The sequence below is a fragment of the Polistes dominula genome, unplaced genomic scaffold, assembly GCF_049000335.1.
Source record: "Polistes dominula isolate Pdom_NZ unplaced genomic scaffold, Pdom_raw_medaka contig_25, whole genome shotgun sequence".
Classification (NCBI taxonomy): domain Eukaryota; kingdom Metazoa; phylum Arthropoda; class Insecta; order Hymenoptera; family Vespidae; genus Polistes; species Polistes dominula.
This window is the reverse complement of record NW_028301094.1, coordinates 1,107,825-1,127,407: the sequence shown is the minus strand read 5'-3', so window position 1 is coordinate 1,127,407 and position 19,583 is coordinate 1,107,825. Positions and strand designations below refer to the sequence as shown.

The window sequence follows — 19,583 nt, the reverse complement described above, 5'->3', positions numbered from 1 at the left end:
AAGAAATCCGGAGGCACTCATTGTGTCCGTCCGCAGGTAACAAAAATGTTCTCCCAGTTTTCTCGAGTACTTTTTTTTTTTATTCCCTTAAATGTAAGAGTTTGGTGCTTCTCTTCGTTGTTACATCGTAACCCTGTAACTACCCCTGTCTTTTTCTATCTTTCGTATACGCTCCTTTTCCTCCTCCTTTTTTTTCTTTTTTTTTCTCTCTCTTTCTCTTCTTCCCATTCCCTTTTACTTTTCTCGTCAGTCCGTTGAAATCCACCCCTCTCGTTTTCTCTTTCTCGTTCTCGTTCTCGTTTTCTCTTTCTCTTTCTCTTTCTCTTAAGCTTCGTCCGTGCTGTCAGCCGGTATTTATAATACGCTTTGTTTTCCCTCAGCTATTTGTCTTGGCTCTCTCGGCTCCTTCGCTAACGTTATTATCTCGCGTTTTATTTTTATTTAATTCTACGCTCCTTCTACCAGAATGTCTCAGCGTATTCTGACACTGTCAACTATACACCCCTTACATTTTCCAACCCCTTTCAAAACAAATCCTTTCCTTCTTTCCTACTTTTTTTTTTATTTTCTTCTTCTTCTTCTTCTTCTACTACTTCTTCTACTTTTTTTTTTTCCTACTCAACGTTTCCATGTGTGATAACTCGATTAATATTAGTATTTATTTCATCAATTAAAATTTCATAAAAAACACAGAACAGGATTTAATAATTGCACTAATGAACTTTCAAGTTCTTAATTCCAATTAATAATAATAATAATTATGATTATTTTTTTTTTTGAAATTGTAATAACAACAAAGATTAAAATCCTTCTTTAAATAAAAAAAAAAGTTATTAATAATAAAGTGAAAGTAAGTAATACTTCAATACACTCAGGTAAAACAAAATGTGTGTAAACTAATTTGAGCCCACCATACGATACGTTTAGAATCTCACGTGAACACATAACGCTGCGTGGAGATTTCTTAGATGCTGACAAATGCACACGTGCACACGTTATGAACCTAACTAACCCTTTATCTAACTTTTGTTTTCTTACTACGAGAATAAAGGGACACGCACGATCGTTAAGTGCAATGTTTTATATATATAAATATATGAATACATGTGTATACCTATATGGGAGAGAAAGAGATAGAAAAAGAAAGAATATGAGATCATCGTTGAGGATTACAAAGATGGTTGATGAAAAAGGAACAATGCGGTCAAGCTGACGTCGATGAACATACTCGAAACATCGTGCTCGTTTTTCTATATGATTACAATCTTAGCCATTTTATATATATATATATATATATATATATATATATATATGTATATAAAAGATAGACGTGACTTTTTGTTTATGCTTCGTTCACGCACGTAAAGTTTACTTTTCTAATCTACGTTGAACTACCCACACCCAGACGTTGACTCATCTAGGATTCATATTTTTAAATTATTTTATACCGATCATCATCATTTTCTACACAATGGTTACGTACATATTTTTTAATCCAAATTTGTTTCTAATCAAATAAATAATTAATTTTAATAAGATTATATTATCTTTGCAATAATGTTGCAAGGAAAACGACATTTTAGGTTTAATTAGGATAGGATTCTTTTAGGATATTATATATAATATCTTAATATATATAAATTATGTGTGTCACGTTGTTTGTCCGCAATGGACTCTTAAACTACTGAACTGATTTTAATCAAATTTTATATACTGTGTGCAGTTTCATCCAACTTGAAAGATAGGATAGTTTATATCTCAATTTATAATCGCAATATTATTTTATTGCGAATTATGATTTAAAACGTATGTATCGGACTAATTGTGAGACACAGCAACGCGTGGCAGGGCACCCCTAGTAGGTGAGGTCTTTTTTTGGAATGAATTGTGTAAGAATACGAGAATGACGATAAATATATCGATATAGTTAAAGTAATTAGGTGTTTTTGGTAAGAAACAGAAAAAAAAAATCAGTGCAGGGGTGATTTTTAGTATCCCAGTGACTGCTACAACACCACCAGCACCACCACCATCACCACCCTCAAGGGTTTTAAGATATGCAGGACGCAAGGCACGCTTTCCTAGCGAGACTATTTTAATACGAATGAGAGAGAGACCCTCTCTCTTTTTCTCACTCTCTCTCTCTCTCTTCTCTTTCTACTATTCTCGACGAGACGATATGGTTCGAAGCGAGAAACTCGCGGAAGATCTACTTCTTGATTACAGAACTTTTTACCTAATTACATAACATTGTTACCATTTACAAAGTCGCCAAAGGGTCTACGTTTGTCGACTACTAATCAGGAACGTTCTAAGGATTAGCATCCTCTCGAAGATGAGAATCTCGTTCGGTTTCGATGGAATTCGTGAAATTCTTCCAACGTGTAGATGGCTACGTGTGTACTTTTTTAAAGAGAAAAAGGAAGTTTTATCTCGTATAAGTGCTTTAAAACTCACCTTAGTAATTACAAGAAAGTAGAAAATAGCTTTTAGTGAACTACATTCTAGGAACATTTAACTTTTCAACCAACCCCCCCAAAAAAAGAAAAATCGTCAATTCGTACTAAAATCTAACATTTATAAATATTAAAACAAAGTAATTCACAATCATATTAATCAATATAATAATAATAATAATAATAATAATAATAATAATAATAATAATAATATTTTATTAAAGAAATAAAGATATATAAAAAAAACTTTGATGAAAGATTGTGGTATCAGAAGACGTTAAGACGTCTGGCAGTTCGACCTTCGAACTCCCATAGCATAAACCCCTTTTCGACCGCAGCCCCTTTTAGAAAGTAATAGTAGGGAGGGTTACTCTGGTAAGTGGGTGGATGGGTGTAGGTAGGTAGATAGGTAACCTTTAGACGACGACTACGACTACGACGAAGGTTCACCAGTCTCGTCTCGTCTCATCTCGTCTCATTTCGTCTCGTCTCGTCTCGTCTCGTCTCGTCTCGTCTCGTCTCCATTGTCCTCTAATTCTCATCCGATCCTCACATTACGTAATTTTCTCTTTATTATTTTATAATTCCCGACAGTGTGCCGGGATACTTGGACCTGTGCCGGAGTCTGATCCAACTCCGTCAGATCCTCACGGTTCTCATACCGTTGCCTGCGCATACTAATGCGCGCATTTATTAATTATTCCATCGCTAGTTACCACAGATTCTATTTCTCTTTCTTATTCTTCTTCTTATTCTTATTCTTCGTTTCTCTGATTACGTCACTCACCGATTGAGATTAAAACCTTATCGCTAACTCGAAATCTATTCTTAATAAATTTCCAACCAAATTTTAAGAAATAAAAAAAGAAAAACTAGAAAGATAAGAGTTGGTAGTTGGTTGTAGTGATAGTGTGATAGAAGTTTTATGTTGGTAAGAAATCTATTCACGAGAGATATTGATTCGGTTAGAATGTTCCACAGATTCCGAACGGATTCTTTACATTGGACTTGAGTTCGGGTAGTGGGCTTTGGGAATGAAATTCCCTTTTAACGTCGGCCAGGCGCGATTCCTTTTCATGGCAATCGCAAATGTTTAATTGGCTTGGCCGAGAAGCAGGTAACGGCAACGTTAATTGCACTAGATTGCCATCGGGCCCCTCGTCCCCTTAGCGAATCAACGAACACATAAACGAACGAGTATTGTAGAAATTCGAGAAAAAGATGATAATAACCTGAAGCAGGTAGTAGATGGGTATGGAAAGCAACTAGACGATTTTCTTGGTTACTTGGAAAAGACTTCTCTGCATTGAATGCTAAACAAAAGTTAATTTATATCCGGAGGTCGAGACTTTGTAGGAGAGATCGGAAGATGAATGGGTGTACATCTTGCATACCAAGTGGCTTCTCGTCAGTTCCTCAAGGACCAACGAACGGAGTTAAAGATCTCAAGGGATCCTCCTACCCTTCCCTATGGGATATTCTCTTTTCTATCCCTCTCTTTTTAGCTTTTACAATTCTTTGAAAAGACCCCACGTACATTTGAAGAGTATACTTGAAAATCACTCGATTGACACCTTCTTTCATACCTTTTTTTTTTTACAAATTCCCGATGTTCCTGAAATATTTTCGAATAATAATTTCAACCTATTCTTCAAAAATTATTAATTTATTTATTATTATTATTATTGTAATAATAAAGAAACAGTTTGAAATCTAAGAATGGTAAAAATCGATTGAGTTCAGGTAGTTGAAAGGAGAAAAGATGAAATGTTCTTCTAGTCGAGAGGCACGCAACGATCCGAAGATATTCCCTTTAGGGTCGTCACCCTTAAAATCCTGCGGTACATTGTGCGAGAAAGAGAAAGAGAGAGACAGAGAGAGAGAGAGAGAGAGAGTATTCTCGTTCTTCGATAATCATATATCCCCTTGAAGAGAAGAACCGAGTAGTTCCAACGCGCAACGCCTGCAGTAATGAACGAAATTACGGCTGAAAATTAGTCGGCGCTAAATGAATTTCTCTTGCGCTTCAACGATTTTCTGATAAAACCGTGGAAAGCTTTTGTACCGTTGAGTTTCGTCGTCTGTAATATCAAAAATCGTTTTAACTCAATTTTCATTCAACACATCAAAAGATGACCCAAATAATAAGTATAAACAGATTCATTTCAAATTATTTCATCAAATATGAAATAGATAATTGAAAACGTTAGAAAAAAAAGTACAAAAATAATAATAAATGTAACAAGGAATGAAATACAATGAAAGAATTGAATTGAATTGAAAGGTACACAAAGTTGCATTTGGTTATCCTGGAATAGGAGAAAAGCCTGTTGATCCAGTGTCCCGAAGGTGGAACAACATCGTCTAACCGGCGTTGAACTTTCTCGATACACAAGGCAACATAGCAACACAACACGGTAAAGCACAACAAGTGGGAGGGATGCTGAGGGTGGAAAACACCTTCCCTCTCTCCCTCTCTCTCTGTTTCTCTCTCTGCCACCGGTAGAGAGATGTACAGCCACCGGAACGAAGAGGCGCGCGTCGCCAGTGCCACGTGCTTCATAGTCCCTCCTCCCGTTTCTACTCCCTCTTACTCTATTTTCCTCTCTTTCGCTCGCACTCTAAACAACCCCTCCCACCCTCTCATCCTCTCATCTCGATCAGCCAAACGTCTACACCCCCTTGTCATATATTTCACGTGTTGAAAATCCTCCCACATAATCTATTGGTTTCATTTGTTTATTTATTTATTTATTTATTTATTTATTTATTGTTATTAAATCTTGTTTATTAAATTCACGTTTATTTTATTTTATTTTATTTTTGATTTGTCAAGGATATCGAAAAAATTTGCGTTCATTTTACAAACCAATTTGAATCGTGTCAATTTGATTTTAATTTCTTTTAATTATTTTTAACATTTGAATTAATTTAAACATTTTATTGACTTTATTTATGAATCATGGCAACCATCATCTAAAATATTAGAAAATAACGTAGTGTGTGGTTCCTTATCGGACTATTTTCTTGGAAGAAACTTCATATAAACGACGATACGCCCGAGGGTTTTGGGTTTTACCTTCTCTTCTATTCTCTCTTTCTCTCTATCTCTCTCTCTCTCTCTCTGATACTCCCTAGTCGACGAAGCAAAGTCAAAACGCAATCCGAAAGCAAAGAGGCAACTAAAACCAAGTTGGAGTCTAACAACGTAACCGAGACGTGCAACCTTGTAAATAGATGTCTGGATCGTGCTAATATCGTTTTACCTAGCGTTGTAAGGAACTTCCTCTCCACCTTGCGAGAGGAATAGAAGGGTAAGGGTTTAACCTTCTTGTACTACCTATGCCTACTTCCTTACATGCACACGCATGCACGTGCTGGGGTAATTAGTGTCCTAATGAACTCGGATCCTAGTTAAGGAGCTATTTTCTCTCTCACTCATACTCATACTCATCGTTCATTCTCTTACTCATTGTGTAAATAATCGGGAACACGCGCATTCTCTCTCTCTCTCTCTCTCTCTCTCTCTCGATGCGTTAGAGAGAGTTTTGGCGTCGTTCAAGATCTATCTCGATAAATGTAAACGTTTTAGTAGTAGTGGTAAATGGTATTGGTGTTGGTGTTGGTGTACGGTAACGAGCCAAGATCAGAGAACATTATTGCCTGCTCAAAGTCCTCGGATATTTTTGTGAAGAGGAATAATAATGAGCTGTCATAGTCGGTAGAGAGATACCTACTACTACTACTACTACTACTACTACCTCCGTGAATTCTACCGTACGATCGTAAATTTCTACTTCCGCTACTAATTACCGTTGATTTATTCGACACTAAGGTAACATCATCTTTGTACACCTATACTGTACCTAATGTTACTTATCCACCCATTATTTTTAATCTCATTTTCTCTTTTTATCATCTCAACTATTTGTAATATTTAAAATAAAATTTAAATGTGTTTTTTAGTATTTCTCTTTTTTTTTATTTAGGGTTATTAAAGTATCTATATATAAAGGGTTTTTTTAAATTCCTAAATATTATTTAATATATATAATATAATAAAATAAATAATAAAATTTAATATAATAATAAAATAATAAATAGCTCTAAATAACATGACATTTAAATAAAATAAAAATTCCTAAATAAATATAAATAATATAATAATCCTAAAAATAAGTAATAATAAGACACTTAAAAAATAACAAAACACTCGTTTGATTGAAACTCATCCTGAAACGCTTCGATACTCGCGAGTTTCTACTTTCTCATAGATGAAAAAAAAAAAGAAGGGATAAAAGTCAAGGGAAGAAGAAACAAAAAAAAAATTAAAGGGATATAGTACATGGAATCGGAGAGTCTCTTTTAGAAAGAGAGTCTTTAACGATACTTTGATATCGTGCGAGATAGAGAGTGCAGTTCCTAGTACGACAATGGCCACGTTTGCGCATTAAACGCGAACGTCCTTATGCGACTTTGAACGACTTTTTGCTTTTACGACAGGACGATTTGAATTTTATGCTAGACGATATTTGAATTACGATGCCTCGTAAAACGACATTTTCGTAAGCGCGTGTACGTATGATGACTATACTGCACGAATAACTTGATTCTTCTGTATTCGTAAACGCCCATTGCGTGTGTGTGTCGTCGTTAATGGCACATGGTTGTTCTAAAACATTTTTTTTTTTTTTTACAAAATCCTTGTTTCTAATCTTTCAATGAACTAAAGAAAAAGAAGAATTTGAGATTATGAAAATGATTTAAAAAAGGTTTTGTTCTTTTGGATAATTTGAAAAATGATTATTTTCATATTTGATTATTTTCGTGACTATAATAAACGAGATTTTTCAATTTTGCCAAAAAATAAGAAAAAAGACAAAAAGTAAAAGCAGCCAGTTTGGAGCCAAATAAATTCTATTATTAAAAGCCATACGTGAATCCAGATCATGACTCTTAATTACAGTCGCATTGTTCACCTTTGCCAAATATCATACACATTCAAATTGTAATAAACCAATCAAGTGTTATAGACATAGGGATAATAATTTTACTGTCACTTTGGATCGATAAATATTTGATCATAAATATTCTTACGCCAAATGACTTCGTACCTTTTAAAATTTCGACAAAAATAATATTTTGCGTATAGTATAAATACATTTCTCTGCATGTGTGTGTCGAAAATTGATAGTCAACCTATTCAAAGTTACCCAAAAAGTTTGTACATTTTTATATTATCCAAAATACATTCAGAAAATTCAATTTTTTAATTAAATTGTCGATGTTTTAATCCGAATTGTAATAAAAAAAAAAAAAAACCAATGTTCATTAATCAATGAGAAAAATATTAATGAGCACGAACTTTGAATGTAACTTAATACTTGTTTGACACGTTATAAAGGTTTTAAGGGTTTGATAAAGAGACAGAAAGAGACAGAAAGATTGTAGAGTGTCGGGGTTTGGTCTGTTGCTCTCTGTAGGACGCTGTACGTTCTTCTTCTGATCAATACCCACGTCCTTCCTTCTTCGGAAGGAACGTACGCGCGTACGCGATTCGGACTTTCAGAGTGAGAAAGAGAGAGAGGGGGAGGGTTAGGGTTGAGAAGGGTAAGTGGGTAGATGATGAAGGGGATACCTGGGATAGGAAGAAGACGAAGAAGAAGGGGTTGAAAGAGGAGAGGAAAGGAAATCGAAACAGAAAGAGAGAGAGAGAAAATCCTCACCAAGTACGATTACCGTGTGCTCTCACGAATTCTCTCTCTCTCTCTCTCTCTCTCTCTCTACTCTTCCTCTCTCTTCTTGGTCGATGCTTTTTCCTCGTCGTGAAAGACAGAGGTTAGAGGTGGGGGGTGGGTCTTGGTCCAGACGGAGAAGGGTCGCGTGGGGGTAGAGTCGCGTTCTGACTGGGCGGCAAATGTTAGAGAGAGAAAGAGAGATAGATAGATGAATAGATAGAAAGAGAGAGAGGAAGAAGAAGAAGGGAAGATTGCGCGCGCAAGTTGAACGTGTGTATTCTCGATAGAGATAGACAGACAGATAGATGGATAGACCAAGCCTAGGAGTCGTGATAAAAGATTGTCGCATATATGTACGTGTTTCCATATGTAACCATATTCATATGTATATAAAGTTAAATATGTGTATATAAGTAAATTATGTTTATGCGTTGGCACAGGTAGGTTGGTGGATAGGTAAGAGCATGCGTGAACACGCCTAGGTGCTGTTTATTGTTCGTCATTTGAAATAAAATATTACTAAGGTATAGTGGAATGTTTTAAAAGTTTAGGTGGATGCTGGATACTTGCAATAATGCTATCGTGACAGGAAAGAAAGAGAAAAAAAAGAATGATAAAGAGAGAGAGAGAGAGAGAGAGGAGACGAGAGATCCACGACTTCCTCCTCAGCGTAATTCGAAGAGGAGATAGGAGAGGAAACGGTGGTTCTATCTACTAGAAAGAGAGGAATGTGGGAGAGGGAGAGTTGTGTTAGGAGAGAGGGAAACCGTTGCTTGCGTGCTCGAAAGAGGAACGAACGTTCAGCACAAGAGGGCGGACCGGAGAACGGTATTCCACGGAGGCGTGTCTTCATCGGCGCACCAGGTGCAAAGGTGCGCGAACGCATAGCTTGCCACGCCTTTTCTCACCGTTAGACGTGCCCGACGCCGACGTCGACGTCGACGTCGACGTCTACCAACTCGGAGGAGTCTCTTTCTGTCTTACTCTTTCGATGCACCCACCCATATATTTCTCTCTCTTTCTCTCTTTCTGTCCTCTTCGAGAAAGAATGTTGATACTTGTCTAACACCCCACATCTCCCTACTTCTACCACCACCACCACCACCACCACCACCACCACCACCTCCATCGAGCTTTTCCATCCACCAGAATCATCCAGCTTCTGGTGTCAACGTCCCAAGCTTCCACAATCTACCTCCCCTCTTTCCCTCATTCCTTCCTGATTCTCCTAAATATGCACCTTCGACGCGGACACATCGACGACGACATCGGGAGCTACGAACGACAACCGAGTCAGGGGGTAGGTTGCTAGTTCGTACGTTCATTCGAGGGTGGTAGTATAGGATGGGCGGGAAGCAGCTGCCTCGCCCCCTAAACTCCTCGTCTCTCTGTCTCTTTTGCCGCTGCAATGGCATTTCTTTTTTCGATCCTCGCGACTCGAATGCGAGATGACGGTTACATATATTCTATGCGCCATCAAGTATACATATATACATATAAACCACACCTTTTTAGCTTGATAACCTAGCTAAACAAAAATGCGTGCCAATTCTTGCATATACCTGATTCTCATGTAAAATGAACTTTGTCATCCTTTTGTTTCTCAACTAAGAAATAATTTCAGTAAAATTATTCTATAAAAACTATAAAACAGATACACAAAAAAACAATAAAAGTATATTTTAATGTCAGAGGAAGATCCCAGGGACGCCATTTTCCAGGCTGGTGCAAGGTTCGCAACACAGGACGACGCATCGCATTCAAAGGCTGATAAACCGAGAGGAAGGAGTAAAGGGGGGTTATTTCGTCCTCGTTCGCCATCCAGGGATCCTTCCTTCCTTCCTTCCTTTCACTACTCCTTCCCTTTCTCCACTAAACTTCTCCTCCATCTCCTCCTTCGCTTTCTCCGATCTTCTTCTCCCTTTTGCTACCACCACCGGCAGCCACCGCCTCTTCCTTCGCCGCCATCGGACTCTTCCTCCGCCTCTCTCTCTCTCTCTCTCTCTCTGAACAACCACCACCACAACTACCCCCCTCCAACTCTCCTCTATTCTTCCAGCATCACCATCACTGCAACTATCCTCATCCTCCTGTTCCTCCTCCTCCTCCTCCTCCTCCTCCTCTTTCTCCTCTTTCTCCTACGGCAGCCTTTCTCTCGCGATTCCATTTCTGCGTTGTTGAACTATAACTCTCTCTCTAGGAAGGCACTGGCAGCTATTACGCTGGCGCTCCTAAGCTATTACGGCATCTGGAAGACTCGTTGCCGCGACCCGGTAGAAACGACATGAAGAAGAGAGGTGGTAGAGAAGAGAGGGGGGCGGGGAGGGGGAAACTTGGGAAGCTCCGAGAAGGTAGATGGTCGTGCTTGCTAGGACGAAAAGGAGAACGTACACGGGCTGCTAGCTGAAGGGTGGGGGGAGGTGCGGCTTGCAGTTGGGTTAGGTGAGGTGATGTATTGAGATCCCATTGTATCCACGGAATCCCCTAAGATTGCCAAACGACGCTTCCCTGCTCACCCCCCTCACCCCCCGCCCCCCGATTCCTCCACCTTTCTACTTCCTACCACCCACGAATAATACGTCACTGCTCTCTAAGGCGACTATTCTCTCTCTCTCTCTCTCTCTCTCTCTTTCTTTATATCTATCTTGAGTACGAGATAACGGGCTAGTATATTTTTTTGTCTTCTTTTTCACGCTAGCCCTTTTTTTATCATTATCCTTCCTACACAAATGCACTGAATAAGTATCCTTATCGAATAAATACAATTTTAATTTATTGTTTCATCTTTTCAATAGTTTGAGATAAGAATTGATGTATTATGAATATGATTATTAATAATACATCATATCGAATTGTTTTGTAAGATTTTAGAATAGATAATTAAGAATTCTTAATTGGAAATCTATAAATCGCAGTTTTTGACAGATAAATCAGTTATTCACCGATACGATAAGATGTTATGCAAATCTGTTCACCTGTCTAGACACTTTTTCTTAATTAATTCGAATAATACCGTGTTTCGTTTCGGAAGCCCTTCTTCTATATTCCTTACGACCTTATCCGTTTATCGAATCACTCAATTCATGCGCATACATGTATGTCTGAGAAATTCTTGTTCATTAATATAACTGATCGTTGTCTGTATTTATACCTTTCTCTCTATCTCGTGTACTTTACTCTCTTCAATTTCACTTCCTTTAAATCCTATCCCTTCTCTTATATATACATATATATCTTTGGAACTCTCCACAAACTGTTTTCCTCCTTTTGCGGTACTTTTAATAACGTGAGATCGCGGGTTCGCATGCAGTATTGAAAAAGCCAGCATAATATCGAGGAATCCCAATATTGGCTGCGGGGAGGGTCGCTACGAAAAGAAAGCAAGGAAAGGGCGTATAAGATGTTAACAAAAAGAAAAAAAAAGAAAACTAGGGGATGAAGGAGAAAATGAAAAATAAGAAATTGAGAGAGAGAGAGAACTCAAGAATGAAATAAATAAAGAAAAGAAAAAAAAAGTTGGATTTGAAGATGCAGAAAAATTCTTCTCAGTTCTTCGTTCACTTTTATCTTTAACACACACACACACCCACATATATACACATACATATATCATCTTTGATATAACAAGCTTTTATTATTTTAACGATCGACATAATCCAACACTATCTTTCCTTCATACTTGTGCGTTTCATAGGACACTGCATTGTTTTAAAACGAAGTAAGAGGATCGTTCGATCGTACGAAGAATGATAGAAAGATGGATTGGTGGGTGGATGGGTGGTTCATAGAGGGTGGTTTGTACAACTGTTTTTCTTTCTTATTCTTCTTATCCCCATACTCGGTTCTTCTTCTTATTCTTCTTCTTCTTCTTCTTATACACAGTGCTGGCAATTAACTTTATAAAGGGTAGGATTGGTAAGAGTCATGCTTCGTATTAGAGAAAGCAAAATATTACATTGGACGATGTTTCTCTTTACGATAAAACCAACGACCACGACAACGACGACACTAAAAAGAAAAAGAAGAATAAAAAAGAAGACAAAAAAAAGTAAACTAGCAAGACGGTAGGATATTACTGAAAGAAATAACTCGTTCGAGGTCGAAGATGATACGCTTGATAAAAATGGTAGATCGATAAGAATCGTGTTACAAATACATATAGAAATATATATACACATATACATAGAAATATAATTCTTACCTATGGATCCTATATATACACACATCACCTACCTTATAATACAACTTGTTCTATATGGCGGAAGCCAAGCACACATCAAAGTACTACCCTCTCTCTTTCTCTCTCTCTCTCTATCTCTATCTCTCTATTGCAATTTTAGTTAAAAATAAAACATTTACTCTTTAAGAGAAAGAGAGATAGAAAGCAAAAAAAAAAGAGGAGAATTACCTTCCTTAGCAAAGACGTCAACGTACGATCGTACGACGTCGTTCACCCCCTTTCATCTTTTTTCTTACCACCCACCTACCCCCCCTAACCCCGTACACTTCTTTGTATTAAATATACGTTCGATAAAAATATCCTCGTCGTCTTGGACTTGATATCAAAACGAAATGAGAATAAAGTTCGCGAAAATACAATCAATGAGGGGGGCGGGGGTGCCTTTTTATTCCCCTCTCCCTTTTTTTCATTCTATATTCCAAATTATTTTCAAAGGAATAAAATTAGACGTAGACTAGACGTTCTACATAATTCATGTATAAAAGTATCAAACAATAATTTAAACAAAAATAATAATAATAATAAATTATTCATTTACAAACACACATATTAGGAAAATAATTAACAAATAACGTGAAAATAATTGACAAGAATATTTGGATACTTACGTATTACGAATCTTGTTGTTTGCACACAGCAACCGTCAGGGTTGCGTCAGGGTTTCGTCAGGGTTTCGTCAGGGTTATGACGACAGAATCAAGTGATAGATAGTTTTAATTGAAAATACGAATGACGATTTTCAAAGTTTCATATTGGCTTTTTTATTTTCTACCCTTTTCCCCTCATATATATATATATACAGTGGGTATACTTATACATAGGTATATATACAATATTTGCTATAGAACGCTCGGATATGCCGTTTTTAATTGGCGATACGCCAAATTCGACGTCGATATAGAAAGGAGAACGCAAACATCGGTACGGCTCTTCTCGCGCGCATCCGTCAACGATCCTGCAATGCAAATGCAATTTGCGTATCATCGTTGTAGTCGCAAATAGATAGGCGGATAGATAGATAGAAAGAGATAAAGAGCAGGGAAACAGAGAGAGAGAGAGAGAGAGAGAGACAGATGGAAATAGCATGGAAGGGGGTGGAAGAGAGATGGGTTGGAAACAGCCCGAGGTGGAGGTGGAGGTGGAGGATAGCAGCAGCCGTGTTTGGTAAATATTTGTGGCCGATTCGAAACAACAAAGCCGGAAAGGACCTGGCCCGTTTCGGTTCTAGAAATGTTTGTTTCGTGAATGCGAATTCCATTGAATGCGCTTCGGAAAATTGTGTGGGCGTATTGGCGTCATCATTCCTTCTCTCATTCTCTCTTTATTTCATTCTCTCTCTCTCTCTCTCTTTCTCGTACTCGTACTCGTACTCGTGGTCTCATTCTATTTCTATTTCTCTCTCTGTCTCTCTCTCTCTCTCTCTTTATCCTTTTCTATACCAAAGTTACGGAACAAGTCGAGTTAAAATGTTTCATTCTAGTATATCATGCAATACATTTGGAATGAGAAAGGATGTATATATGTATATATGTGTATATAATACATATGTGTTTTCGTGACACACGTTATTTTCAAACGTTCGATCTTTTACCTGACGAAACTGTCGATCTGTAATATCCCACTCAATAGGAGCATTTTGATCGTTCGACTTTTCGTTTTACCTTCCAGCGAATAAACCAAATGCATACCTGTATTTTATATATATTCTTTCTTTACCTCTCTTTTTTTTTCTTTTTTTTTTTTTGTTTCGTTGGGAATTTTCGGGAAAGATGAGTTTGTTTTTTATCGTATATCGCGTATGATATTTGTTTTGAGTATTTAACGTTGAAATTATTTCCACTTGTTATTATCGGAAATGATAATCAAATTTTCATTAATTCTCTATCGATCATCGTAATTATTTTTATTATTCTACTGTAAATATTTTCTTTTATTATATAATATATATATGTATATATGTTTTAATATTCGTACGTTTATAATTTTGCTAGAGTAAATTTTCAACAATAAAAATTAATTTCATTTATTAATTTAAAGACCTCGAGTACTTACGTATTAACGCAACCGCAGCAAAAATTCCGCTAATGCGCTAATGAAGAACAATCTTGTTGTTCGCACAGAACAACCTTGTTGTTTGCACACAGCAACCGTCAGGGTTGCGTCAGGGTTTCGTCAAGGTTTTTATTCTATGATTTGTCGCAACAATTTAAGATGTAGATTGTCACATTAGCGGAATTTTGCTGCGTTGGCGTTAATACATAAATATCAAACCTTGTGAATGAAAAATAGTGTATTGTAACAGGTGATATATTAAATTTGATTTGTTTAAAGATAATGAATAGTAAAAATACTTGAAAAAGTAATTTGTTGTAGGACGATAGGAGGCGTGGGTATTTAAAAAAAAAAAATGATAAATATTTTCTATACAGGATACGCGATCGTGAAAGAACATAGAACATATGTAGAATAGTGTGTATGAGAGAGAACATATGTTTGGTTTGTTGGATTGTTTATTCGCGTATATCAGGTCGAAACTTTAAGCCGGTATCGCAATCGCGGAGAAAAATAAATTTTCTATCGGGGCACGTGTGTTGCCCGATGTTGTTGGATATCGTTGTACACATAGTAACTTTATCGTCGACGATTGTGCTACCACGTGGTATTACGCCATTCGTAGGATACGTAACACATATATATTTTTACGTGTATATATATATACATCCTAGTATCATCGAAACTTGAACGAAAATCGATTTTCGCTTGGAACATATGTACATATGTTGTTTCATGTTAGGAGATAAGTAATCGTTGCTATGATATAATAAAATCCTATAACAAACGCCTACATTTCATTTGAGATTCACAAAGAAAAAAATAACAAGCAAGTATAAGAGAGAGAGAGAGAGAGAGAGAGAGATAAAGATAAAGATTTACATTAGGGATTTTTAAGAAATTGTTTTATCTATTTAAAAAACAAATGTTATAAATTTATTTATCAAATATTTGGTGTAGCACTGGTAAGTGTGTAGATTTATATGTTGCATTGAACAACTAAATATTGAAATTCTAATTTGTTAATTAATTATTATTATTTTTATCTCTGTAGAACCTATTTATAAAAAAAAAAAACCCCGAAAGATTGAAATCCCGAAAGATTTAAATTCAATAAAAATTTCTTATTTATTATTTACAATTTATTATATTCTTAGATAAATCGATTTTTGTAACACTCAGTATAATTCTCCAAAAAATTTCTCTATCTCTTTCTCACTTCTACATTTCTCTTGTTCTCTCTCTCTTTTTTTTTTCTTTTTTTCCAAAGAAATCGCGAGTGTAGAGAAACGGCACGATAAAGCCGTCAATTTTCACCCTCAATACCGTTTGTCTCTTGGAAAGAAAGGAAAGTAAGCAGAGCGGGCGCCAGAGAGTGGAGAGAAAATGCCGGAGAGAAGGAAAGACGGATGGAGGAATACGCGGACGGATAGACTTGTAAGAACGAACGAGAGACTTCACCTTTTCTCTCTCTTTCTCTCTCTCTCTCTCTCTCATTCTCTCATTCTCTCTCTTTGAATGTGTACGCATTCTACAACACGTGTACGTGTATTTCTATGTGAACGAGTGTCGGTTGCGTAAGTTGTAAGTTTCTACGTATTATTTTCAAGTATGTGTATGTACGTTGAAAATGTGTGTGTTGGGGATGTTTGTGTGAGTGTGTATGTGAGGAAGGAAGAAGAGATCGGAAGGGAGGAGACATTTATTACGACTTTAACCGGACTTTGTGTTTATTCAGCGACTGTTGCTCTCGCTTACCGTCTATTCTCTCTCTCTCTCTCTCTCTCTCTCTCTCTCTCTTTCTCTCTCTTTCACTCTCTTTTTTTTTCTTTTTCTCTTTCCCCTTTTGCAATCTTTGAGACAGACTCGAAGTACTACTCGCTTTCGCTCTTGCAAGGAATTCCTGGCACGTAGGGTGACCGTTCGTGGTTCTTCTTCGACCATCCCCTTCTTGTCACGCGAGACACCCTCTCTCTCTCTCTCTCTCTTACTCTTACTCTCTTACTCTCAAACTCATACTATCTCTTTTTTTTACTTTTTTTTCTCTCTCTCTCTCTTTTTAGTTTGAAAGTGAGAAAGAATCTTTCACTTTATCTGTCCTACCAGGGATGGTTTCTCATGACTATGTGACTCTGGGTGCTATCCTCCTACCATTTTACGAAACTCTCTTTCTCTCTCTTTCTCTCTCTCTTTTTCTCTTTCTCTTTTTCCCCTTTCATCCCTTGGAATATCATTCCGCGGCCGTCTACTCGCATCCCCTTTCGGTCTCGTCAGGGTGTCGTACGACGTGTCCGGAGAACGACGAGAGACGTTTCACATGATCGCCACGTTCCTCCCTCTATGCCCTTTGATTCATTTCCATCGAATCCTGACACAACCCTGATGCCTATATATATATATGTTCTTCCTACAACTTTGACTACTTGCTTTATCTTTTTCTTTTTCTTTTTTTTTTTTTTCATAAGATACCTTTAACTTCGTTACGAAGCTGCGTGCTTTCTCATCTTTACTTGTCTGATTTCTTTCTTATGATAAGAATGAAGAACGAGTTTGTAATAAATTTGATATTTATTTCAAAAAACAGGTTAGAATACTTTGTCAAAGATTATAATATGAATAATGTGATTTATTTTATTTAACGAAAAACTTCAATTGAACCAAATTGTAACGCAAAACTATTCTTGAATCCACTTGAATACACACACAAAATTTCATTAAAATTGGTCTAGCCGTTTAAGAGGAGTTCAGTGACATACACACGCACAGAAGAAATATATATATATTAGAAAAAAAAGTATAAATTTTCTAAATAATCTCCCAAATGTTACACACTCCCATCCAAACGAGTAACATTTTTTAATCCTCTTTCTACAGTCTTTCGTGGTCGATTGTTTCAAGAGGGTTGTCTCTACTTTATTTTTTTTTTTTCTTGTTGAGAGAGAAAAGAAAGCTAAAACAAGAGGGACGACCGACTATGAAGGTTGAAAATAATAATTCCAAGGCGTTATTCGATGGCATATTTTCGATTATCGGCCAACGAAGCGTAATCTCGACGGTAAATGGAGGATTGTCTTCTGTATAGTGAAAGATGAGGTGATGGGTGATTCTCTACGCGGTTCGAAGGACATCCACGAGGAGGAACTTAAAGAACAAGAATAAAAAAAAAAAAAAAGAAAAAGTAAAAAGAAGAAGAAAAAGATGGAGGTGACTGAGAATGAAGACGAGACGTGAGATAAAAAGAGAGAAAGATTCTCGAGGGGTTGCCGGTACGGTGGCAATACGATGATAGAGGGGGGTGGAGGGGGGGGGTATAGCCACCAGCGGCTCTTTAAAAGAAAGCGGGATAAACAGACAGTTCGAGAGTAGCATGGGGAGGGAGGAAATGTAAATTTCTACCGAGCTGGAAGGACGAGAAAAGAATAAGGGCTCGAACAACGTGGGTATATTGAGTGAACGCGACCTAACCCCCCCCCCCACCCCAAACCCCATCATTTCTTCATCTCTCTCTCTCTCTCTCTCTCTCTCTTTCTTTCTCTTTTTGTTAGTCTCGTTTCTAGATCTCGTTCGACGCGCCCTTTCCCTTTCCTTCTTTAAATTTCATGTGCCAATTGTGCGCGATTGTCTTTACTCCGGGGCTTCTACTTCTGTTCTTCTTCTTCTTCTTCTTCTTCTTCTCTTCTCTTCTCTTTTTCCGCGGCGTCGGTTCTCAAAGTTGAAATTCTTTTTGTGGGTGGATGGGGAGAGGGGAGAGGGGGCCCAGTTTTATCCTGTCCCCGTTTTACTCACCACACCATACCACGTTTCCACCCTCTTTTATCATCCCCTTCTTTCTTCTTTCTTCTTTTGCTTTTTGCTACTTTTCAATACTCTCTCTAAGATCGTGCTTAAAGTGTATACAATGTTTCCTTGATCGTTTTTTTTTTTTTTTTTTAAAAGCTTTCATAGCTAATATCAAAAGATCAACTAACTTTTATATTTGTTTTTATCTTATTGTTTAATTAGACTACTTAGTATAGTTTGAAAGGTGATCACGCTGATCGTGAATTAATTTGTCTAACTTTGAGAAATAAGAAACGATGTGTCTAAGGATGTGCAGCAGAATGATGTGCATAATGAGTTAAATATGAAAAATGAGAAGAAGAAGAAGAAGAAGAAGAAGAAGATGATGGTTGCATGTTAGAAAGATGACACGATATGCTTTATTGAGTTTCATGTGCTTAGTATAGTGATTCAGATCATTTAACATGAGTAACATCTATTTCACTTAAGAAGTCTTCAAACTACTGGATATAGCAGTTTTACGATCTAAAATATTTTATGAGTTTAATTATTGAAAATTTTTATTTTCATTTTAATTATCGTATTTATTTTTATAATAATTACCCTTTTATTATTATTATTATTGATTGGCATTAGGAAGTAAGGAAAGTTCATTGGCACAAATACCAAATTCCGTCAGTGTTCTAATCACTGATATTATTTTTTATTATAGGAATATATTTTTTTTTTGTAAAAATAAAATAAATTAATAATATTAGTAGATGAATATTATTTTTATAATTTCAAACAAAATTCGGTACGAATTTAATATTCTAATTTGTATCCTATATATATATTTATAATTAATAATATAATAAAATTAATATATTATATATTTAATATATATATATTTAATATAAATATAATATAAAATAAATTATAATATAATACAATAAAAATAATATAATATTATTTTATAATATATTATAATATAAACTAATTTATATATTATATATAATATATTAACTTCAATAAGATAAATATATATATATATATATATATATATATATATATATATATATATATATATATATATATATATATGTATATGTTATAAATAATTAGCATTTAATTAATTCTTTCCAATTTAATATTTTAATCGTTTGGAATGGATCGAAATGTAAGAAAAAAAAAAAGAAAAAGAAAAAGAAAAAAATAGGGTGAAAATGAAAGAGGACGACGATTGTATCCTTGGGATTCTCTTTCTCTCTCTCTCTCTCTCTCTCTCTCTCTCTCTCTCTCTCTCTCTCTCTTTTCTCTCTTTCTCTTTTATTCGTC

The 19,583-nt window shown here is 36.2% G+C and overlaps 1 protein-coding gene across 1 annotated transcript in view; it reads left to right on the top strand.

Moving 5' to 3' along the window:
• FoxP (forkhead box transcription factor P) overlaps positions 1 to 19,583 on the top strand; it is a 306,221-nt gene that overhangs the window by 161,401 nt on the left and 125,237 nt on the right.